This window comes from Eschrichtius robustus, chromosome 1 (genome assembly GCF_028021215.1).
Source record: "Eschrichtius robustus isolate mEscRob2 chromosome 1, mEscRob2.pri, whole genome shotgun sequence".
In the NCBI taxonomy this organism is placed as follows: domain Eukaryota; kingdom Metazoa; phylum Chordata; class Mammalia; order Artiodactyla; family Eschrichtiidae; genus Eschrichtius; species Eschrichtius robustus.
This window is the reverse complement of record NC_090824.1, coordinates 45,252,989-45,274,113: the sequence shown is the minus strand read 5'-3', so window position 1 is coordinate 45,274,113 and position 21,125 is coordinate 45,252,989. Positions and strand designations below refer to the sequence as shown.

General features: G+C 36.9%; 1 protein-coding gene across 4 annotated transcripts in view; it reads left to right on the top strand.

Annotated features, from left to right (window-relative positions):
- KTN1 (kinectin 1) overlaps positions 1 to 21,125 on the top strand; it is a 120,173-nt gene that overhangs the window by 994 nt on the left and 98,054 nt on the right. The gene's annotated exons all lie outside the window — the stretch shown is intronic.

The window sequence follows — 21,125 nt, the reverse complement described above, 5'->3', positions numbered from 1 at the left end:
ATGTGTACCAGAGACCGGCATCCCCAGACGCGGGGAGCTGCACCCTGATTAGGTTCAAGAGCGGGCTGTTTAATCTTAGCTCTTCCTTGTGGGAGGAAGCAGGAATCTAAATTCATGGTTGCGCCTATTCCAGAAAAGGATTCCTTAGCAGGTATCTGAATAAACACTGCTTAAAAAGCTGCAGTTGAAGTTAACTGTTCAAAGTTGTGCTTTTTTTGAGACGCTTTGTGGAAACGCTTGAGAAATTTAGACACCCATAGCCTGCTAAAGATACACACCTTGGGGTGAACTAAACACTCTGAATTGTGTAGGAATTGTCTTAAAGTTTGAATTATTGGTTAATTAGGTTGCACTTCTCCCTGCCTCACCTAGCAGGTGAATGGCATCACTGTCTTCAGTCTGGCTAAAGTAGTTGCTTATGAGACTTATGATTGTCCCAAGAATAACACTGGAGTACTCTTGAGTTGCTCTGTGTTTTGGGTAGACATACCTTGCTATAAATACTTTCATATTTAATGTGTTCTCTGATAAACAAGCCCCCCCCCCCGCCCCGCCCCCGACTCCCCACATCCTCTTGTTCAGGGATCTAACAAGAAATAACTGGGTTTATTGTTTGCAGATTCTAAGGAAAATTCATTAATTCACCCCTCTTTCCCTCCCCCCAACATTGAGTTAGAAATGTCTTTTCTAATTTTGCAGCCTTAGCAGTGTAACCAACTCTATCAGGTGCACTTAGAGAATGAAGTGCTCTATTTACCTTTGTGAGATTCATACTGAAACTTAAAATATAACAAAGCCTGATGAAATTTTTTCTTAAAAATATTAAACACTTTAAAATTATAAAAGATATTGAGTATTATATAACCCTTTCTTGATGGCTCAGGGTCAACATTATGAAGAGCCATTAATTTATGAATTTGTTTCCAGTTTAGTTTTTTATGTATCCTCCTTTAATATCATAGTCTCTTCTGCTTGATGCAAGTGTTTTCATCTGTCTCTCACTCCATACCTCTTTCCAGGTTGTAGGCTTTTAACCTGCTTTTAGTGGGGAGAACATTTTAATAATTAGATGTTAAAGGACAGTCAGTATGACTTTTATAAAGGGCCTGAGAAGTGAAAGCTTTTTTGAGGCTTACTTTAAAGGACTTGTGTTAAGATTGATACTGTTGGTAACTTACCTTGAATTTTACTTGAAATATATGGAAGGTGTATTTTTAATTGCATACTTATTATAATTTTTTTATAGCAAAGAAAGTTTTAATCTAAAAGATCTACAATACTTTGCAAAAAATTTAAGTTGTTAATAAACGTAATGGTATGGGTTTCTTAGCAATCTGACCTAATGTGTAAAAAGGAAATGAAGAGAGACTATGCTTTTCAAGAACATTCGAAGGTTTGAGGATAACATCTTGTAAGCTGCTTTTTCTGTATACTGTTTATGTTTTTAGTTATTTTGCAGGTAAATCCAGAGGATACTTAGAGGCTAGAAGCAAGTAATTGTTTCTTTAGAAATGATCACTTTTATGCATAAATAAAGTTGAGTTTCATTGCTTCCTCTTTCAGTTTTTGTGAACATGACTTTGGGTGTTCTGATCTTAAAAATGTAGTTTATATACAAAGCACAGGTTAAACATTGGTTTGGATAAGAATATAAGCTATTTTTTTCTATAAACAGAAAATTAAACAGAAAGGGGAAAAACCTTTAGTACCATAACTAAGAGTTTGATTTAACTTAATCTTCTGTATCTGAGCTCTAGAAAGAGAAAAGTAATGACAGTTTATAACTGTTTGCATGCCAGGGTGTTGAATTGGTGTTTAAATGTTTTTTTCGGTCTTTGAGTTTGATTGCAGTGTTATTTAGGCTTTTAAAATTAATTTTTAAAATGGTATACATTTTTAATTGGTTTTATCTTAAAAAGATAAAATAGGCAAAATAGTATACTTTTAGTACTAAGAATAGTTTTAGTAATGACTCCAGTAGGAAATCTGATACTCCTAGGAAATGTGTAAGAAGTGACCTCCTTTTAAAAAAGTTGTGATTTAGTATTTTACCTATCACCTTAACTACTACAGGCTGATTAAGAACTTCTAACCTCAAGTCTAGTTTCAGCAATGTGATTTGTACACTAAGTGGAACTTAAATGAATTGTTTATACTCCCCTCCTTCCAGGACATTGCTTTTTGGGTTTCTCTTCTCACTAATTGCTCTGCTCATTCTGTGTTTATGATTCGTTCTCATTCTTGAAGTGCTCAATCCTTGGTTCACCTTTCTTTTTATACTCCTCTGGTGATCTCATCCAGTGTCATGGCTTTAAATACCTATATGCTGATGGCTTCCATTTTTATATCTACAGTCCAGACTTACCTCCTGTATTCTGTACGACCTGTTCTGAATTTCTGTTTGGATGTGAAGTAGTAAACTCAAACTAAAATTCCATGTTCCTCTTTAAACCTGCCATAGGTGCAGGCTAATCCATCTTATTAGATGGCAGCTCTATCCAATATTCAGGTGAAAAGAAAAATGGAGTCATCCCTGACTTATCTCATTCATACTTGGCATTCTTGGCTCAATCTTGTCTTGAAAATATATCCAGAATCAAATCACTTCTTACCACCTCCATTGCTCATTAGGCTAGTCCAAACCAGTCTTCTCTCTCTTGCCTATATTTCTGCAGTTAACCTCCTAATGGGTTTCTCTGCTTCTATCCTAGCTCTCTAAAGTCTTTTTCAACAGAGCAACCAGATCATACCACTTCTTTCCTCAAAACCCTGCAGTGACTTCCCATATGCAGAGTAAAATCCAAAGTCCTTATGGTCTACAAGGTCTTACAGAATCTGAATACTCCTACTCTCCCCATCCTCCCTTACCTCTCCTAAGTTAGCTACTACTCTGCCTCCTGCTTATTTCACTCCAGCCCCACTGGCTGTCTTAGAGCCTTTACACTGGCTGTTACTCCTCCTTCAGTCATTTTTTCTGTAAGGTATCTACATGACTGATTGCCTTGTCTCCTTTAAATCTTTGCTCTTAAAATGTTTTTCAAAATGATAAGCCTTCTATTTAAAGCTGCACTTCCCTACTTATGATCTCTCTACCCTGTTCTGTTTTCCATAGCAATTGTCACCTTTCAACAAACTATATAATTTCCTTGTTGATCGTGTTTATTATCTCTTCTCTCTGCCCCCAGACGTACGCTATAATGTAACCTCTATGAGGACAGGGCTTTTTGTCTCCTTTTGTTTATTGATGGATTCTAAGGGTTTAGGGCAGTGCTTGGCACATAACAGGTGCTCAATAAAGATTTATTAAAAATGTGTTTATTACAAGTGAATTAAAATCTTTATCCTGCAGGTTTTTTTTGTTTTTTTTTTACTGTGATGCATGCTCATTTTTGGACACATGTAGTTTTCACTTTGCTCCTTTCCTAGGAGCAGTCAGAGAGCAGAAGAAAAGTGGCAGGGAACCTTTGGGAACCCCTTGGTGGAGGGAGTGATGTTTGAATGTGGCGGAGATTGTCTTACCTGTCCCACGTGATTAGGACCATTAGTTAGGTAATTTAAAAAGTTTGGTTAAAGCAAGAAGTTGAGGTATCTGTGCACTTTGTTTTAATTTTAAGCATTTACTTTTACTTTTATTTGCCTCTCTTTTTATTTGGATCAATCTCTTGTCTTTGAGTAGGGGGTCTCCTGATCTTTTTTCTATACATCATTCCTTAAAAGCATTGTCTGTAATTTCTAGTATTGCTTTTTTTTGGTGTAATGAAACATTCGAACTTCAAAATCATTCTAGATTTTTCCAATCCTTATCAAGGCTTCCAAAGATTTAACTTAGTTTTCATAGAAATAACAGCTTTGTCTTTATTCTGTCATCTAATCGATTTATAGAAATAAGCAAATGTATAGGTGAGTAGGTTGCTAGCCAGAAGCATTTAGCTTTCTATAGACACTAGCCCATGTATTTTTAACCAAGGGGAGAAATGTCATTTAATCCAGTGAGAGGTCCTTTAAGATAGCTTCCATATTGAACAGTTTTCATGGGGGCCATAGGATCCTAGCTGCCTGCCATTACTAGAGGAGAATGTCATTTATCCACATTTCTTTATTTTCTGAGTGACATCTGCAATTAGTTATCAGAACTTATATGATTTTTAGTAATTACTTTGTCAGGAAACCTGATGTTATGCTACATTCTCACTGGAAAATGTGGGATGATTATTATTTATTCTTACACATGAGTCATTTAAGTTGCCAAGGAAACAGTCTGGTCTGGAAGTCAGTAGTTAGGAGACCTACAGGTCTTAGACCTTATTAATTCTAAGGTTTGTGCAAGTTTCTTATTGCTCAGTTCTTTAATTATATAATGTGTGGTGTAAGTGGAAAGAGTGTGGGTGCTAGGGAGTCTGAAGAACTTGGGTTTGAATTTGGCTTTGCTAGTTAATACCACTTACTGTATGTGTGGATTTACTTGCCAGAAACTCATTTGCCTTGCTTATATTATCTTAGTAGTTGCTACATAAGTGATAGCTAACATTAGAGTGCTTATTTGTTGTAAGGCTTTGTAAATACTTAATGTACAGTATCATATTTATCCTCTCTGCATCCTAATGCGATAGATAGTATTTGGTGGAAACGAGGGAGGCAGGTTAAATAATTTGTCCAAAGACGAAGCAAATAAAAGGAGGAACCTGAATTTGAACTAGATATTCTGACTCTAGAGCCCATTCTCATACATTGAGCTGTTTCGTAAGAATGCTTTCTGAAAACAAGAGTAAGGCACTGTCTATGTGCAATTGTCTGATGTTAGGTACTAGAAAGCTACATTAAGGTTATAAAGATTTCTTTCCCCTGGAGTTAGAGAATTAACTCTTAAAGCTAGTGACTTAAATTTGAGAACTTAAAGTTTTCCAAGGAGAGAAAATAGTAAAAGCCATTTAAAACCAAATTCTATAAAGTGTTTTATAGAGAAAGCAATAGGTAGACTATGATCTTTTTAATTTACAAGAAATTTTTTCAGTCTTAATTCCTGGGTATGTGCATTATGAGTTTTACTGCCCTGTGATCTTGTATGCATTGCTCAGTGGTTATTTCAGAAAGGCCAACCCTGATCAGCAAAATGCATGTCCTCTTTATTCTTTGTCTCAGCCTTATTTTTCTTCACTGCATGATCAGTTATTACCTAACATTATAATATATGCTTGTTTATTTATATGCTTGATTATCTGTTTCACCTCTAAGAATATAAGCACTATGAGGCAGGAACTTTCTTGCTCACCACTGTGAAGTATATTTCTGGCACTTAGGTAGTGCTCAGTTTAATGAATGAATCAATTGCCTGATGTTTGAAAATGATTGGGACTCATTGAGCCTTCTGCTTTACTTGTCATTTTTTTTTCAAATATGAATACTTTAATAGGAAATATTATATAATTATTTCAGTTCCCAGTTTTCATTTTTTTGAAAAAGTACTTCGTAATTTAACTACAGATTACCCACATGGCAATTATATAAGTGAGGAGCTAGATATATCACGTATTTTAAGGAACTCTCCATATCTAGCCATATTTAAATGACAGATCTGGAGTAAGAAATAATGATTTAAAAAAGCATTGTCCAAATACAAAAAGGCATGTAATACGTTCCTTTAAGGCTTAAATAATGACTTAGGAAAGTTGTATCATTCCTTTCAGACACCACTGATTAAACGGATCATGAGAAAGTCAAACTAATAATGTTAAAATTTGTATGTATTCAAACAAACAAACTTGAGACTAGAATTTGAATCTTCCTGACTTGGATTACTGCTAATTTTGCCAATTGCTTTACTTGTCATTTGTGCCATCCGCCTTCTCCATTAGCATGGCTAGTTGATTTATGTGCAATGCCATGGAAAGTGAGAGTTCAGGAATAAGGGTTTCAGGTTTACTCTTGGGAGTGGGATGGAAAACAAAATTTAATGCATGAATTTCAGCAAAAGTACTTCTTAGTACTAGTTAATCTTGGTTGATCAGCAATGTAAGCGTTCTGAATGAAATATATACATAAATTATTTAGTGATTGCATATGTTTAGATCTGGTTACCTTTGAAGTAAATTTGAACAAGCTAGGCTGTACTTTGAAAGCTCCCTAATGTTCTGAATGCTATGTTGTTGAACATTTAAAATGTTTCCTTAAACTTTTTTTAAAAATAAATTTATTTTTATTTGTTTTTGGCTGCGTTGGGTCTTCGTTGCTGTGCGTGGGCTTTCTCTAGTTGCGGTGAGCAGGGGCTACTCTTCGTGCGGTGCTTGGGCTTCTCATTGGGGTGGCTTCTTTTGTTGCAGAACATGGGCTCTAGGCGCGCGGCCTTCATTAGTTGTGGCACACGGGCTCAGTAGTTGTGGCTTGCGGGCTCTAGAGTGCAGGCTCATTAGTTGTGGCGCATGGGCTTATTTGCTCCGCGGCATGTGGGATCTTCCCAGACCAGGGCTTGAACCCATGTCCCCTGCGTTGGCAGGCAGATTCTTAACCACTGTGCCACCAGGGAGGTCCCTTAAATTTTTAATATCCATGCACAGGTTGAATTCATTTGTGTGCTTCTGGCCTGTACTTGTTTAGTTTATTGGGAAGTCATGTTCATTTGAAATGTGCTCCGTAATTATTTTACATAGTTTTCCTAACCTGGATATCTCAGGTTGGCTGAACATGATTTCTGTGATGTGAATTTCTCAAGCTTCTCATATAATTTGGTATTTTCATTTCTGGGTATAGTTTCAGTTACTGTGGTGTATAATCCCTTTTTGTATCTTTTTTTTTTTTTTTTCTGTTTTTGAACACTAAATGGGATCCTTCTGTATGAGTTTATTTGCAACTTCCTTTTTCTCCTCAACTTTATTGTCCAGATATTCTTCCACCATCTTGTATATAGCTCTAATTCATTCACTTTCACTTCTACCTGGAGTTTCATTGTATGTAAATTTGCCGCCTTGTTTATTATCTGTTGATGGGCATTTGGGTAGTTTCCAGTTTTCTTTTGCTATTATAAACAGTTCTGCTATGAATACCTTGTATAGGTCTCTTGGTGCACTTGCATCCTTACTGTCTTTAGTACAGTGTTTTAAAAAACTTTTTTTGTTACTACTTACAATAAGAAATAAATTTTACATTATGAGACTCAATACATTATCAGATGTATACATATGTAACAAAGTTTCTTGGGGAAAAAAACCCCATGTGATGCTACTTTGTTTCATTAAGAATAAGAATGCTAATCAAGACCCACTAAGTTGATTTTTGCTACCCACTAATGTTGAGATTTGCAGTTTGAGTAAATTGTGTCGGACTTTATACCTAGTTGGGACTGGAATTGCTGAATTGTAGGAGAGGTACATTTTCAGCTTTACTGTAGGTAGCGCTGAGTTGTTTTCCAATATAATTGTACCAGTTTATTCTCCTCACTAGTGTATACATGTGATGGCTCCACATTCTGGCCTATACAGTTGACCCTTGAACAACTTGGGGGGGTTCGGGATGCTGACCTCTGTGCACTTGAAATTCTGCCTATAATTTATAGTTGGCCCTCTGTATCCCCTGTTCCTCTCGATCCATGGTTTGGCATCACAAATTAAACTAACTGCATGTTGTATAGTACTGTAGTATTTACTATTGAAAAAAATCTGTGTATAACACCCTCACATTTCACTCCCGTGTTGTTCAAAAGTCTACTGTACTTGATGTTGGTAAATACTAAAGTTAGACAGCTTGTTGGGTTGAATTGATATCTTGTAGTTTGTGCATTTTTGCTTACTGAGGGGAGATGTCTTTTCAAATGTTTCCTGGCCATTTTTGTTTCCTTTTCTCAGAAATGACTGTTGGGTTTGTCTTTCATTTTGATAGGACTTCTTTATATGTTCTGAATACTAATTCTCTGTGGATCATGTATCACAAATGTCTTTTCCCATTTTGTGGCTTGTCGTTTTCACTTTTGTATGGTTTCTTTGTTAATAAAAGTTAAACATTTTAATTTAGTTGAATTTCTCAGGATTTTCCTTTTATGGTTTGTACTTTGTGTCTTGTTTAAGAAATCCTTTCCTGCCTCAGGGTTATAAAGGTATTCGTGCATGTTGTCGTATAAAGTTCAATGTTGCCTTTCACAATTGTTTTACCAGGAATTGATTTTTGTTTCTTCCCTTCTATGCTGCTGTTTTCTTTTCTCCAAAGTTTCACTACTTAGCATTTCAGTTTTTTTTTTTAAGGACTAAAATGTGTGAATTTAGTAGATACTTTGAAGTAAATCTTTGAGTTAGTAGTATTATGTATTGTCCACACCTTGCTTTTAGAGTCATAGGTAAATAATTATGTAAGAATGTTAAGGTATGGATAGTTATCTAGTAAACTTTGAAGTCTTCACTCTCCCCCAACCCCCATATGACATTATAAATTTGTAAATATTTCAGGGGTGCCAGTGTTTGCATGTGGTTTTCTTAAGTTGTTATGGACATTTGTTGTGAAGTAGTCTGGTTAGTTATTTTCTTAAAAGTTGCAGCTCTTTGTGCTTGGTATTTTGCAGTTTTACCGTAGTGCACTGTGAGTGTGGACCTATTTCTCTATATCTAACTAATACTCAGAGTATACATATAATCTGAGGAATCAGATTGTCTTCAGTTTTGGAAAATTCTCAGCTATTCAAATATTGCTTTTGTTATTTTTACTTTTCTTCTCTTTTGGTAGACCTATGTTGGAGTCTTTTAGTTTATCCTCTATTTTAATTGCTCTTTCAGTTTTGTTTTTTTTTTTCTATGCCTTATACCAGGTGAATTTGGTACAGTGTAGCAATTTACTTTTTTCCTCTGCTACTGTCCAGCTTAGAGTTTATTCTGTCTATTGAGTCTACATGCCAGTATTTACAATTTTCATTTCGTAGATTTGAAATTGCTTTTTCATATATACCTGCCTGTTTCAGTTCTCTGTTTTTGTTTTATAACCGTTGTGCTATTTTATAAAAAAATTCCTTTATCTGACATCTTTAACATGTTCAAATTTTTAAATCTTTGTCAGACTGTTACATAAAACTAATACTATCTGGTGTGAATTCATGTTTTTAGTGGGGTTTTTTTCCCCTCATCATTAGATTTCTTCCTATGTTTTGGATTATTGGTTTATTAAGTTCATTTTAAGTGGAGGTTTTTTTCTTTTTTACGCTTTTCACTCTTAGTGATCATTCCCACCCCCACCTCCAAATTATTTATTTATTTTTTAACCGTTTCTCCCTGGCCCACTCTTCCTCTAGTTGCAAACTAGGTTTGTTCTGGGACAGTTAAAAGAAAAATGCAAGGTGGAAAGAAGTGTTTCTAATATGAAATCATGTACTGAGAAAGAGGGAGATAAGGATGTGTGTGTGTGTGTTTGTGTGCGTGTATGTGTGTGTGTATATATATATATATAGAGAGAGAGAGAGCGCACTCATATTTAGCAGATTATTGAATGAAATCTAAAAAAAATGACAGTTTGCTATGGGGGAGAGGAACATAGTGTAGAAGAGCACAAGGGTACAATTTATGTTCTGAATTTTCCTTTTTCTTTAGACCTGACTTTGGAGCCATGTAAATATTTTGCATAATTATTAAAAATTTTTTTTAGGTCTCTAAAAATTAAAAGTAAAGCAAAACAAATGAATTTTACGTGTATTCACTTGGTGGACACCAGAGTGAAACTACGCCAAGTGACTTTAAAAGACAATGACTTGGGCTTCCCTGGTGGTGCAGTGGTTGAGAATCTGCCTGGTAATGCAGGGGACACGGGTTCGAGCCCTGGTCTGGGAAGATCCCACATGCCGCCGAGCAACTAGGCCCGTGAGCCACAACTACTGAGCCTGCGCGTCTGGAGCCTGTGCTCCGCAGCAAGAGAGGCTGCGATAGTGAGAGGTCCGTGCACCGCGATAAAGAGTGGCCCCCGCTTGCCACAACTAGAGAAAGCCCTCGCACAGAAACGAAGACCCAACACAGCCAAAAATAAATAAATAAACAAATGTGGGGTTAAAAAAAAAAAAAAGGCAATGACTTGACTGACTGATGATATTCCCCACTGGAATAGACCCTGGGAAGAGAGTGCAGGAAGGATGACAGAGAAGGAAAACAAGTCTTGAACTATTATAATCATAATTTTGGTGGCAGTGTATGCATTGTATTTCAGTACTGTGTAGTGCGTGTGTTGTGGGCTAATTGAAATGAGTGAATATATTGGTTTTGTTGAAAACTGAGACTTTTAGCATTATTTAAAGGAGATGTAGTTTTTTTTTTTTTTTTAATACTTCTGATGTGGACCATTTTTTAAAGGCTTTATTGAATTTGTTACAATATTGCTTCTGTTTTATGTTTTGGTTTTTTGGCCACAAGGCATGTGGGATCTCAGCTCACCGACTAGGGATCAAACCCGCACCCCCTGCATTAGAAGGCGAAGTCTTAACCACTGGACTGCCAGGGAAGTCCCATTTTTTTAATTGAAGTATAGTCGATTTACAATGTTGTGTTCATTTCTGCTATACAGCACAGTGATTCAGTTATACATATATAAACATTCCTTTTTAAAAAATATTCCTTTGTTATGATTTATCCTAGGATATTGAATATAGTTCTCTGTGCTGTACAGTAGGACCTTGTTTACCCATTCTGTATATAAAAGCTTGCATCTGCTAACTCCAACCTCCCACTCTTCCCTCCCCCAACCCCCTCCCCCATGGCAACCGCCAGTTTCTTCTCTATGTCTGTGATTGTTTCTATTTCATAGATAGGTTCATTTGTGTCATATTTTAGATTCCACATATAAGTGATATCATATGATATTTGCCTTTTTCTTTGTGGCTTACTTCACTTAGTGTGATAATTTCAACCTTGTATCCATGTTGCTAAAGCAGATGTAGTGAAATTATGTAAAAACCCTATAGTACTAAATATGAGTAGAAGCACCTGTATGCACTCATGCAATAATTTAACTTATTAAAATGTATGCATTTTCTGGCCCTGTTGACTTAAAAGGTCTAGAAACAGTGACCAACCCAATAGCACTCTTGATGCTCACATTGTGATGTTTAAATATCCTTTCACAATAAAAGTAAACTAGTGCTCAGAATGGGCATTTTCCAAGTCTAAGGCAGGAAGTGTAGGAGATGAGCCTGCATATATTATCAATAGTACCACAAGCTCAAAGGTTTACAGTAACACACATTTGCACCACCCCCTTAACTGGGTCCTCTGCTACAGGGTTTCACAAAACTGCTATTATGGTGTTGTCCATGGCAGGGGTCTCATCTGAGGTTCAGCTGGGGAAAGATCTGCTTCCAAGTTCATGTGGTTGTTGGCAGCATTCAGTTCCTTGGAGGGTGCCCAACTGAAAGCCTTAGTTTCTTGTTGGCTGTTGTCTGGGAGGCTGTTCTTAGCTCCTTGCCTCATGACCCTCTCCATAGGCAGCTTACAACATGGCAGCTGCTTTCTTCAAAGCCAGTAAGGGAGAGAAAGAGTGTCCTATTAACAGGGGTTACAGTCTTATGTAATATAATTATGTATATGTAATCATTTTTAACATTTTGTCACCTTTGTCATATTTTACTGATTAGGAGCAAGTCACAGGTCCCACTCATACTTAATGGAGGGGATTGTACAAAGGTGAGAATGCCAGGAGAGCAACTCGAGTGTTTTTTTTTTTTTCCTAGAATGTCTTGTCAGAAAGCAATAGAGCAACTAAAAAGAGGGTAGTGTCAAAACAACCTAAGAGCCATCCTGAATAAGATCCCATTGGTCAAAAGGGGGACAATTGCATTATATGCAGATGATATGATACTATATATAGAAAACCCTAAAAACTCCACCTAAAAACTACTAAAACTGATAAACGAATTCAGCAAGGTAGCAGGGTATAAGATTAACATACAGAAATTGGTTGCGTTTCTTTACACCAACAATGAAATATCAGAAAGGGAATGTAAAAAAAACAATGCTTTTAAATATCTCAGCCCCAAAAATAAAATACTTAGGAATAAACCTCACCAAGGAGGTGAAAGACTTATACGCTGAGAACTGTAAAACATTAATAAAGGAAATTGAAGATGATACAAAGAAATGGAAAGATATCCCATGCTCTTGGATTGGAAGAATTAATATTGTTAAAATGGCCATACTACTGAAAGCAATCTACAGATTTAATGCGATCCCTATCAAATTATCCATGACCTTTTTCACAGAACTAGAACAAATAATCTTAAGATTCATATGGAACCATAAAAGACCAGAATTGCCAAAGCAATCCTGAAGAAAAAGAACAAATTGGGAGGCATAACCATCCCAGACTTCAGACAATACTACAAAGCATGGTACTGGCACAAAAACAGGTATATGATCAATGGACAGAATAGAGAGCCCAGAAATAAACCCACACACCTACGATCAATTAATCTTCGACAAAGGAGGCCAGAATATACAATGGGAGAGGATTCCCTGGCAGTCCAGTGGTTAGAACTCCATGCTTCCACTGTAGGGGGTGCAGGTTTGATCCCAGGTTGGGGAACAAAGATCTCACATGTTGCGCGGAGCAGCCAAAAAAAAAAAGGAATATACAATGGGAAAAAGTCTCTCCAGCAAGTGGTGTTGGAAAAGTTGGACAGCCACACGTAAATCAAAGAAGTTACAATGTGCCCTCTCACCATACACAAAAATAAACCCAAAATGGCTTAAAGACTTAAACATAAGACGTGATACCATAAAACTCCTAGAAGAGAACATAAGCAAAACATTCTTTGCCATAAATTATACCAATGTTTTCTTAGGTCAGTCTCCCAAGGCAATAGAAATAAAAGCCAAAATAAACAAATGGGACCTAATCAAACTTACAAACTTTTGCATAGCAAAGGAAACCATAAACAAAACAAAAAGACAACCTACAGAATGGGAGAAAATGTTTGCAAATGATGCTACTGACAAGGGATTAATTTCCAAAATATACAAACAGCTCATACAACTTGACAACAAAAAAACAAACAACCCAATCGAAAAATGGGCAGAAGACCTTAATAACATTTCTCCAAAGAAGAAATACAGATGGCCCATAGGCACATGAGAAGATGCTCAACATTGCTAATTATTAGAGAAATGCAAATCAAAACTACAATGAGGTACCACCTCATGCTGGTCAGAATGGCCATCATTAAAAAGTCTACAAATAACAAATGCTGGAGAGTGTGGGGAGAAAAGGGAAGCTTCCTACACCGTTGGTGGGAATGTAAGTTGGTGCAGCCACTATGGAAAACAGAATGGAAGTTCTGCAGAAAACTAAAAATAGAATTACCATATGATCCAGCAGTCCCACTCCTGGGCAGATATTCAGACAAAACTGTAATTCAAAAAGATACAGGATACACATACCGCGATGTTCATAGCAGCACTATTCACAGTAGCCAAGACATGGAAACAACGTGAATGTCTATCAACAGATGAATGGACAAAGAAGAAGTGGTACATACATACAATGGAATACAACTCAGCCATAAAAAAGAACTAAATAATGCCATTTGCAGCAACATGGATGCAACTAGAGATTATCATACTAAGTGAAGTAAGTCAAAGTGAAAGACAAATACCATATGATATCACTTATATGTGGAATCTAAAATATGACACAAATGAACCTGTCTTGGGAACGGAAACAATCAGGGGCATGGAGAATAGACCGGTGGTTGCCAAGTGGGAGGGGTAGGAGAGGGTTTGATTGGGAGTTTGGGATTAGCAGATGCAAACTGGTATATATAGAATGGATAAACAACAAGGTCCTACTGTATAGCACAGGGAGCTATATTCAATATCCTGTGGTAAACCATAATGGAAAAGAATATGAAAAAGAATGTATATATGTGTGTAACTGAGTCACTTTGCTGTACAGCAGTAATTAACACAACATTGTAATTCAACTGTGCTTCAATAAAAAATAAATTTAAAAAAAGGGGACAATCTGAACATCAGTAAAGAAAATAACTAATGAAACAAGTCAAGTATGTTTAATCCTAGAGTTCGTAATGATGCTAAAACTTAAAAAAATACTTTAGTTGCTTTTGGGCTAACATTATTTTGACAGTTTTGATAAATAAAGAAAAATAAGCATTTATCCTACCTTTCTTATATGAATTGGATCTCAGGGTGACCAAATAAGAGAAGTTTCTTTCTATAGATGTATTCTAATAAAGATTGATAGACTTTGTTTATTATATATTTTTTGGCTGTGTTGGGTCTTCGTTGCTGCGTGCGGGCTTTCTCTAGTAGCTACTCTTCATTGTGGTGCGCGGGCTTCTCATTGCAGTGGCTTCTCTTGTTGTGGAGCACAGGCTCTAGGCGCGCAGGCTTCAGTAGCTGTGGCACGTGGGCTCAGTAGTTGTGGCTCACGGGCTCTAGAGTGCAGGCTCAGTAGTTGTGGCGCACGGGCTTAGTTGCTCCGCGGCATGTGGGATCTTCCTGGACCAGGGCTCGAACCTGTGTCCCTTGCATTGATAGGCGGATTCTTAACCACTGCGCCACCAGGGAAGTCTCAGTGATAGGCTTAGAATATCACCATTTTGCATCTCCTAGTGAATAATGTCTAGGCAAAGATCACCAATGGTTGGTAATATCACAAAAAGATATCCAGATATTAGATACATCGTTTTGGAAGTATGCCATGCTGTCTGTGCCTTAGTCTTGCCCTCAGGTTATAATCATGAATCTGATCTAGCCTTTAAATTTACCAATTTATAGGAAATAGAAGACAAAACAAAAACAAAACACCAAAAAAACTTGTTAACACTATGGGGATGCCATCAACAAAATTCATACTGAGAATCTTTACAAGACAACTGCCTGGTTTTTCCAACCCAAAATTCTAAGAATTGCGAGAAAGTGAATAATAAAAGATACAGGGATGATGAATGAAAGGAGACGAGAGATAAATACAGTAAGTCCTCCACATATGAACGAGTTCCATTCTGAGAGTGTGTTCACAAGTCTAATTTGTTCGTAAGTCCAAGTTAGCCTAGGTACCCAACTAACACAATCAGCTATATAATACTGTACTGTAATAGGTTTATAATATTTTTCACACAAAAAAAAACATTTTTAATCTTACGGTACAGTACCTTGAAAAGTACAGTGGTACAGTACAACAGCTGGCATAAAGGGGCTGGCATCGAGTGAACAGGCAAGAAGAGTTACTGACTGGAGGAGGGAGAGGAGGTGGGAGATGGTAGAGCTGAAGGATCGTCAGCAATAGGAGACGGAGGGCAAGCTGCAATTTCACTCACGCCTGACGCTGATGGAACGCGAGTTTGCATCTTTGAAAGTTCGCAACCTGAAGGTTTGTATGTAAGGGACTTACTCTACTGCTGTTTGGAGGTTCAATTTGATCATAAGTCAAACAGTTAGCCTAGGTACACAACTAACACAATTGGCTATATAGTATTGTACTGTAATAGGTTTATAATACTAATACACAAATAATACATAAAAAACAAACACAAAAAATGAAACATTTTTAATCTTACAGTACTTTGAAAAGTACAGTAGTGCAGTATAATGGCTGGCCTACAGGGGCTGGCATCAAGTGAACAGGCAAGAAGAGTTACTGACTGGAGGAGGGAGTGGAGGTGGGAGATGGTAGAGCTGAAGGATAGTCAGCAATAGGAGATGGAGGGCAAGCTGCAATTTCACTCACGCCTGACGTTGATGGAACGCACGTTTGCATCTTTGAAAGCTCGCAACTCTGAGGTTCGTATGTAGGGGACTTACTGTACATCAATCAATACAGAATAACTGAAAAAATATCTACACAGCAGTTGGGGAAATGTGAATACTGGCTTGATATTTGATATTAAGGTATTATTGTTAATTTTAAATTTGCTGTGAGCCTGGATTTTTGTCCTCTTTTCTCTCCAGGCTTAGAGCTCCTGTAAAGCTATATAGCTATAGGTAATAGGTTTTCAGCCTGATTCTTTTTTTTTTTTTAACTTGAAAAAAAAATTATTTATTTTTGGCTGCCTTGGGTCTTCGTTGATGCGTGCAGGCTTTCTCTAGTTGCAGCGAGCAGAGGCTTCTCTTCGTTGCAGTGTGTGGGCTTCTCATTGCAATGGCTTCTCTTGTTGTGGAGAATGGGCTCTGGGGTGCTCGGGCTTCAGTAGTTGTGGCTCGCGGGCTCTAGAGCGCAGGCTCAGTAGCTGTGGTGCATGGGCTCAGTTGCTCCGCTGTGGCATGTGGGATCTTCCCGGACCAGGGATTGAACACGTGTCCCTTGCATTGGCAGGCATATTCTTAACCACTGTGCCACCAGGGAAGTACCCAGCCTGATTCTTTTTCATACATCTTCTTTCTCCCCCCACCCCCCGACCCAAGCTGTGCAAATTCTATTCCCATCCCCACCTCTTGGTGTCAAGCAGCAAACCTGGTTCTGTTCTGTTGCTGTTACCTGTGGGAGCTGAACTTCTCTGACCATTTGCCTGCTATAGAGTCAGTATCCAGCCATCTTTCTCATTCTTTATTCCCTGTGCTCCATTTTAGGTACTGTATGGTTTATTCTTTTGAATTTTTATTGTTTCTAACTCAGAGACATATTTATCTTCATTTTGGGTTCAGCCATATCTTTTTGATAATCTTATTTTTCATCCATTGTTATTTTTTTAATTGAAGTATAGTTGATTTATAATGTGTTAGTTTCTAGTGTACAGCAAAGTGATTCAGTTATACATATATACTTTTTTATATTCTTTTTCATTGTGGTTTATCACAGGATATTGAATATAGTTCCCTGTGCTATACAGTAGGACCTTGTTTGTTTTTTTCTTTTTTATTGATGTATAGTTGATGTACAATAAGATATAATTTACAGGTACATAATATAGTGATATACAATTTTTTTTTTTTCTCTCAATCCCAAACTCCCTAACTATCCCTCCCTGACACCCTTCCCCCCGGTAACCATAAGTTTGTTCTCTGAGTCTGTGAGTCTGTTTCTGTTTTGTAATAAGTTCATTTGTATCATTTTTTTTTAGATTCCACATATAAATGATATCATATGATTTCTCTTTCTCTGTATGACTTAATTCACTCAGTATGACAATCTCTAGGTCCATCCATGTTGCTGCAAATGGCATTATTTTAGTCCTTTTAATGGCTAATAGTCCATTGTATATATGTACCACAGCTTCTTTTCATTCCTCTGTCGATGGTCATCCGTGATTTTAAGTGTTTGGAATAGAAGCATCCTTATTGGAAGTCTTCATCTCTTCATTTCTACCTATTATAATCTTGTTTTTGAAGCGCAACTTAGTTTATCCTGAGTGCTCTTGTTTAGTGATCTATTCTCTTTCTTTGCTCAGATCTGCTCTCTTTTAACCTTTTCTTTAAAATTATTTTTATTTTTATTTTTTATTTTATTTTGGCCATGCTGTGTGCCTTGTGGGATCTCACTTCCCCCACCAGGGATTGAACCCGTGCCATTGTAGTGAAAGTGCTGAATCCTAACCACTAGACCACCAGGGAACTCCCTGCCCTCTTTTAATGTTGTTGGGTGTTTTTCAACTCTATAGAACAAATCTGATTTTAGTATCACACTAATTTGTTACGACTACAATCAATTAAAATCCTAAAGCCTTGAAGTATGATTCTTGTTGCCGCTAGTTCATCTCACTCATCCTATGTTTCTTTAGTCTGTTTTGGAGTACAGGTATCCCTTGCTAGTCCAACTCAGGCTGGGTAATTTTTTTCTTTTTTGAGGTAGCACTGGTATCCCTTGTTGTCTGAACTCTTGTTGTTTATTGTTCCAAACTTGGGAATCAAATATACGTATCCTTTGTTTAATGACTTGAATTCATTCTTGAAAACTCTGCTGCTAAGTGAAAAGCCATTACATGAAAACATATTTTCTTTAATTTTTTCCTACAGATAAACTTTATTTATTTTTTAAAATTATTTATTTATTTATTTATTTATGGCTGTGTTGGGTCTTTGTTTCTGTGCGAGGGCTTTCTCTAGTTGCGGCAAGCGGGGGCCACTCTTCATCGCGGTGCGCGGGCCTCTCACTATCGCGGCCTCTCTTGTTGCGGAGCACAGGCTCCAGACGCGCAGGCTCAGTAGTTGTGGCTCACGGGCCTAGTTGCTCGGCGGCATGTGGGATCTTCCCAGACCAGGGCTCGAACCCGTGTCCCCTGCATTGGCAGGCAGATTCTCAACCACTGTGCCACCAGGGAAGCCCAAACTTTATTTATTTAATTGAAGTATAGTTGATTTACAATGTTTCAGGTGTATAGCAAAGTGTGATTCAATTTTATATATATATATAATGTATGTATTATATATTTTTATATATATAAATTTTAAGATTCTTTTCCATTATAGGTTATTACAAGATATTGAATATAGTTTCCTGTGTTATACAGTAGGTTCTTGTTATGTGTTTTTATTAGTAGTGTGTATCTGTTAAAGCATATTTTCATTCATTTTTAATGGGAAATTATGCTGTGTTGTATCTCAACCAATTTTTACACAAAGGAAAATATTAATCTAGCAATGAAGATGAGTTTATACAAGTGTAAGCAACACTTTGAAAGTAAATAAATACACTTGATCTTAAAATATAATGTGATAGGGACTTCCCTGGTGGCACAGTGGTTAACAATCCACCTGCCAGTGCAGGGGACACGGGTTTGAGCCCTGGTCCGGGAAGATCCCACATGCTGTGGAGCAATTAAGCCCATGTGCCACAACTACTGAGCCCACGTGCTGCAGCTACTGAAGCCTGCGCGCCTAGAGCCCGTGCTCCACAATAGGAGAAGCCACCGCAATGAGAAGCCTGTGCACCGCAACGAAGAGTAGCCCCCGCTCGCCGCAACTAGAGAAAGCTTGCGTGTAGCAACGAAGACCCAATGCAGCCAAAAATAAATAATTAAATTTATTTTTTAAAAAAATGTAATGTAAAATGAAGGTGTATTGTATTATACTTGCCAAAGGAGGAAGAGAAAACTTGGTTGTGGTGGTGGTTGATGAAGTGTAATTCTTTGGAAAGCCTATTCTTTATTCTTATTATACCATTTTTTCCCCCAATTTCAACCTTTCTGGAGCTCAGGGTTATCTTACATTCAGTCTGCACTTAAAAGTCAAATTGTGGTACAGATAAGCACCTTTAGTGGAATAAAGGCCAAACACAAGTCCTTTAAGCAATGTGGAAATAGAATACAGGCAGAAAATACTGAAGAGTTGTAGGAGATGATAGCCTTGCATCCCTCTTGCTTGGCAATATGTGCACAAAGCACATGTTCTCACTTCATCCAAATGTGTGCAGTACATCAATACATATGATGTGTTCCAACTGGATACCATTGTATTGATGAAATTGTTGAGTGTGTCTTTAGCTGAAATTATAATGTTGAAATTTTTATTCTTCATAGAATATTTATTTTATGTGTATTTTAGGCAAATAATAACTAATGTTTAAAAAAGTCGTTTGAAAAGTAGTACTTTTCAAGGGTCATTTGATGAAAACCAGTTAACTGAACGATTATATGAGGTAGGTCTGTAGATTGTAATAACATGGTATCCCTCCTTATCTGAGATAGCTATTGGAATTCCTGCTGTTCCAGCTAGGGAACTGAAAGAGTTTGGTAGCAAAGGATAAATAAAAATCTTATTTTATGAAACATTTTTAGTTGGTTTGTCCTTTGTTATCCTATTCTGAGTTCAGCACATCTTTGTAAACTGGCAAGCTTGTCGTATTATCAGGGTAATGGATGGATTAAAATGTGACTAAGGTCAGGCAAAGAACAGAGTCTGATACATAATAATACTCTTTCTAAACTATTAATTGGCAACTTTGGGATATGATTATTTAACCTATTAAATATTCTCTGATTTCTACTACTCTATCTTGTTTCCAAGGATAGCTTGTATACATTATCAAGTGTTTTGCCAAAATCAGACATTCTAATTTTTCCTAATTTAATAAACCTTTTATTAAAAAAAAAAAGACAGTGAAATGACTTGTTATAGTGAATGACTTTCGATGCTCCTAAATTTTTTAGTTAGTGACATTGTCTGGATTTACACACAGTGAATTCACCAATTTTAATTTGATTGCTTTCTGCTATTTTTAGTATATGATAGCTTTTACTTTTACTTTTTTTTTTTTTTTAACCTCTTCAGGCATCTTCTAATAGTGGGGAAAGCAGAAGTCTTTCAGGGATCTTGAAATGAAATGTAGGATCCTGGCAGCTGTGTACTGTCTGTTGAAGGCAGTACTGTATCTATCTTTGCATGGCTCTTGAGGTTGTGTAAATATGGTTTCTAAGCACAGTGTTCAGAGCAAGATGGCTATAGGATAAGGACCTCTACTTGTGGCTGTACTTCATTTTTTTCTAGCTTTATTGAGGTATAATTGACATAACATTGTGTAAGTTTATTAGTAGCTTTGAAGTTTATAATACATTATTGTTGATTGTAATCACTGCTGCGCATTAGATCTCCAGGACTTTTTAATGTACTAGTTGCAAGTTTGTACCCTCAAAAAACATCTCCCCAAAGCCCCAGGTAACCACCACTCTTCTCTGTTACTATGAATTCAAGATTCCACATGTGGTATCATACAGTATTTGTCTTTCTTTGTCTTATTTAGCATAATGCCCTCAAAGTCTGTCCATGATATTGCAAATGGTAGGATTTTCTTCTTTCTCATGGCCATATAATATTCCATCGTATATATGTATCACACTTTTAAAATCTGTTCACCTGTCAGTGAACTCTTAGGTTGTTTCCATGTCTTGGCTATTGTAAATAATGCTGCAGTGAACATGGATATCATGTTGGAGATATCTCTTCTAGATACTGATTTCATTTCCACTGCATATTTACCCAGTGGAATTGGGTTTGCTGGATTATATGGTAGTTCTATTTTTAATTTTTTGAGGAACCTCCATACTGTTTTCCACAGTGCCGCACCAATTTACAGTCCCACCAACAGTACACAGAGGTTTTCTTTTCTCCATATCCTTGCCTGCGCTTGTTATCTCTTGTCTTTTTGATGATAGCCATTCTAACAGGTGTAAGGTGATATCTTATTGTAGTTTTGACCTTTGCATTTTCCCCATGATCAGTGATATT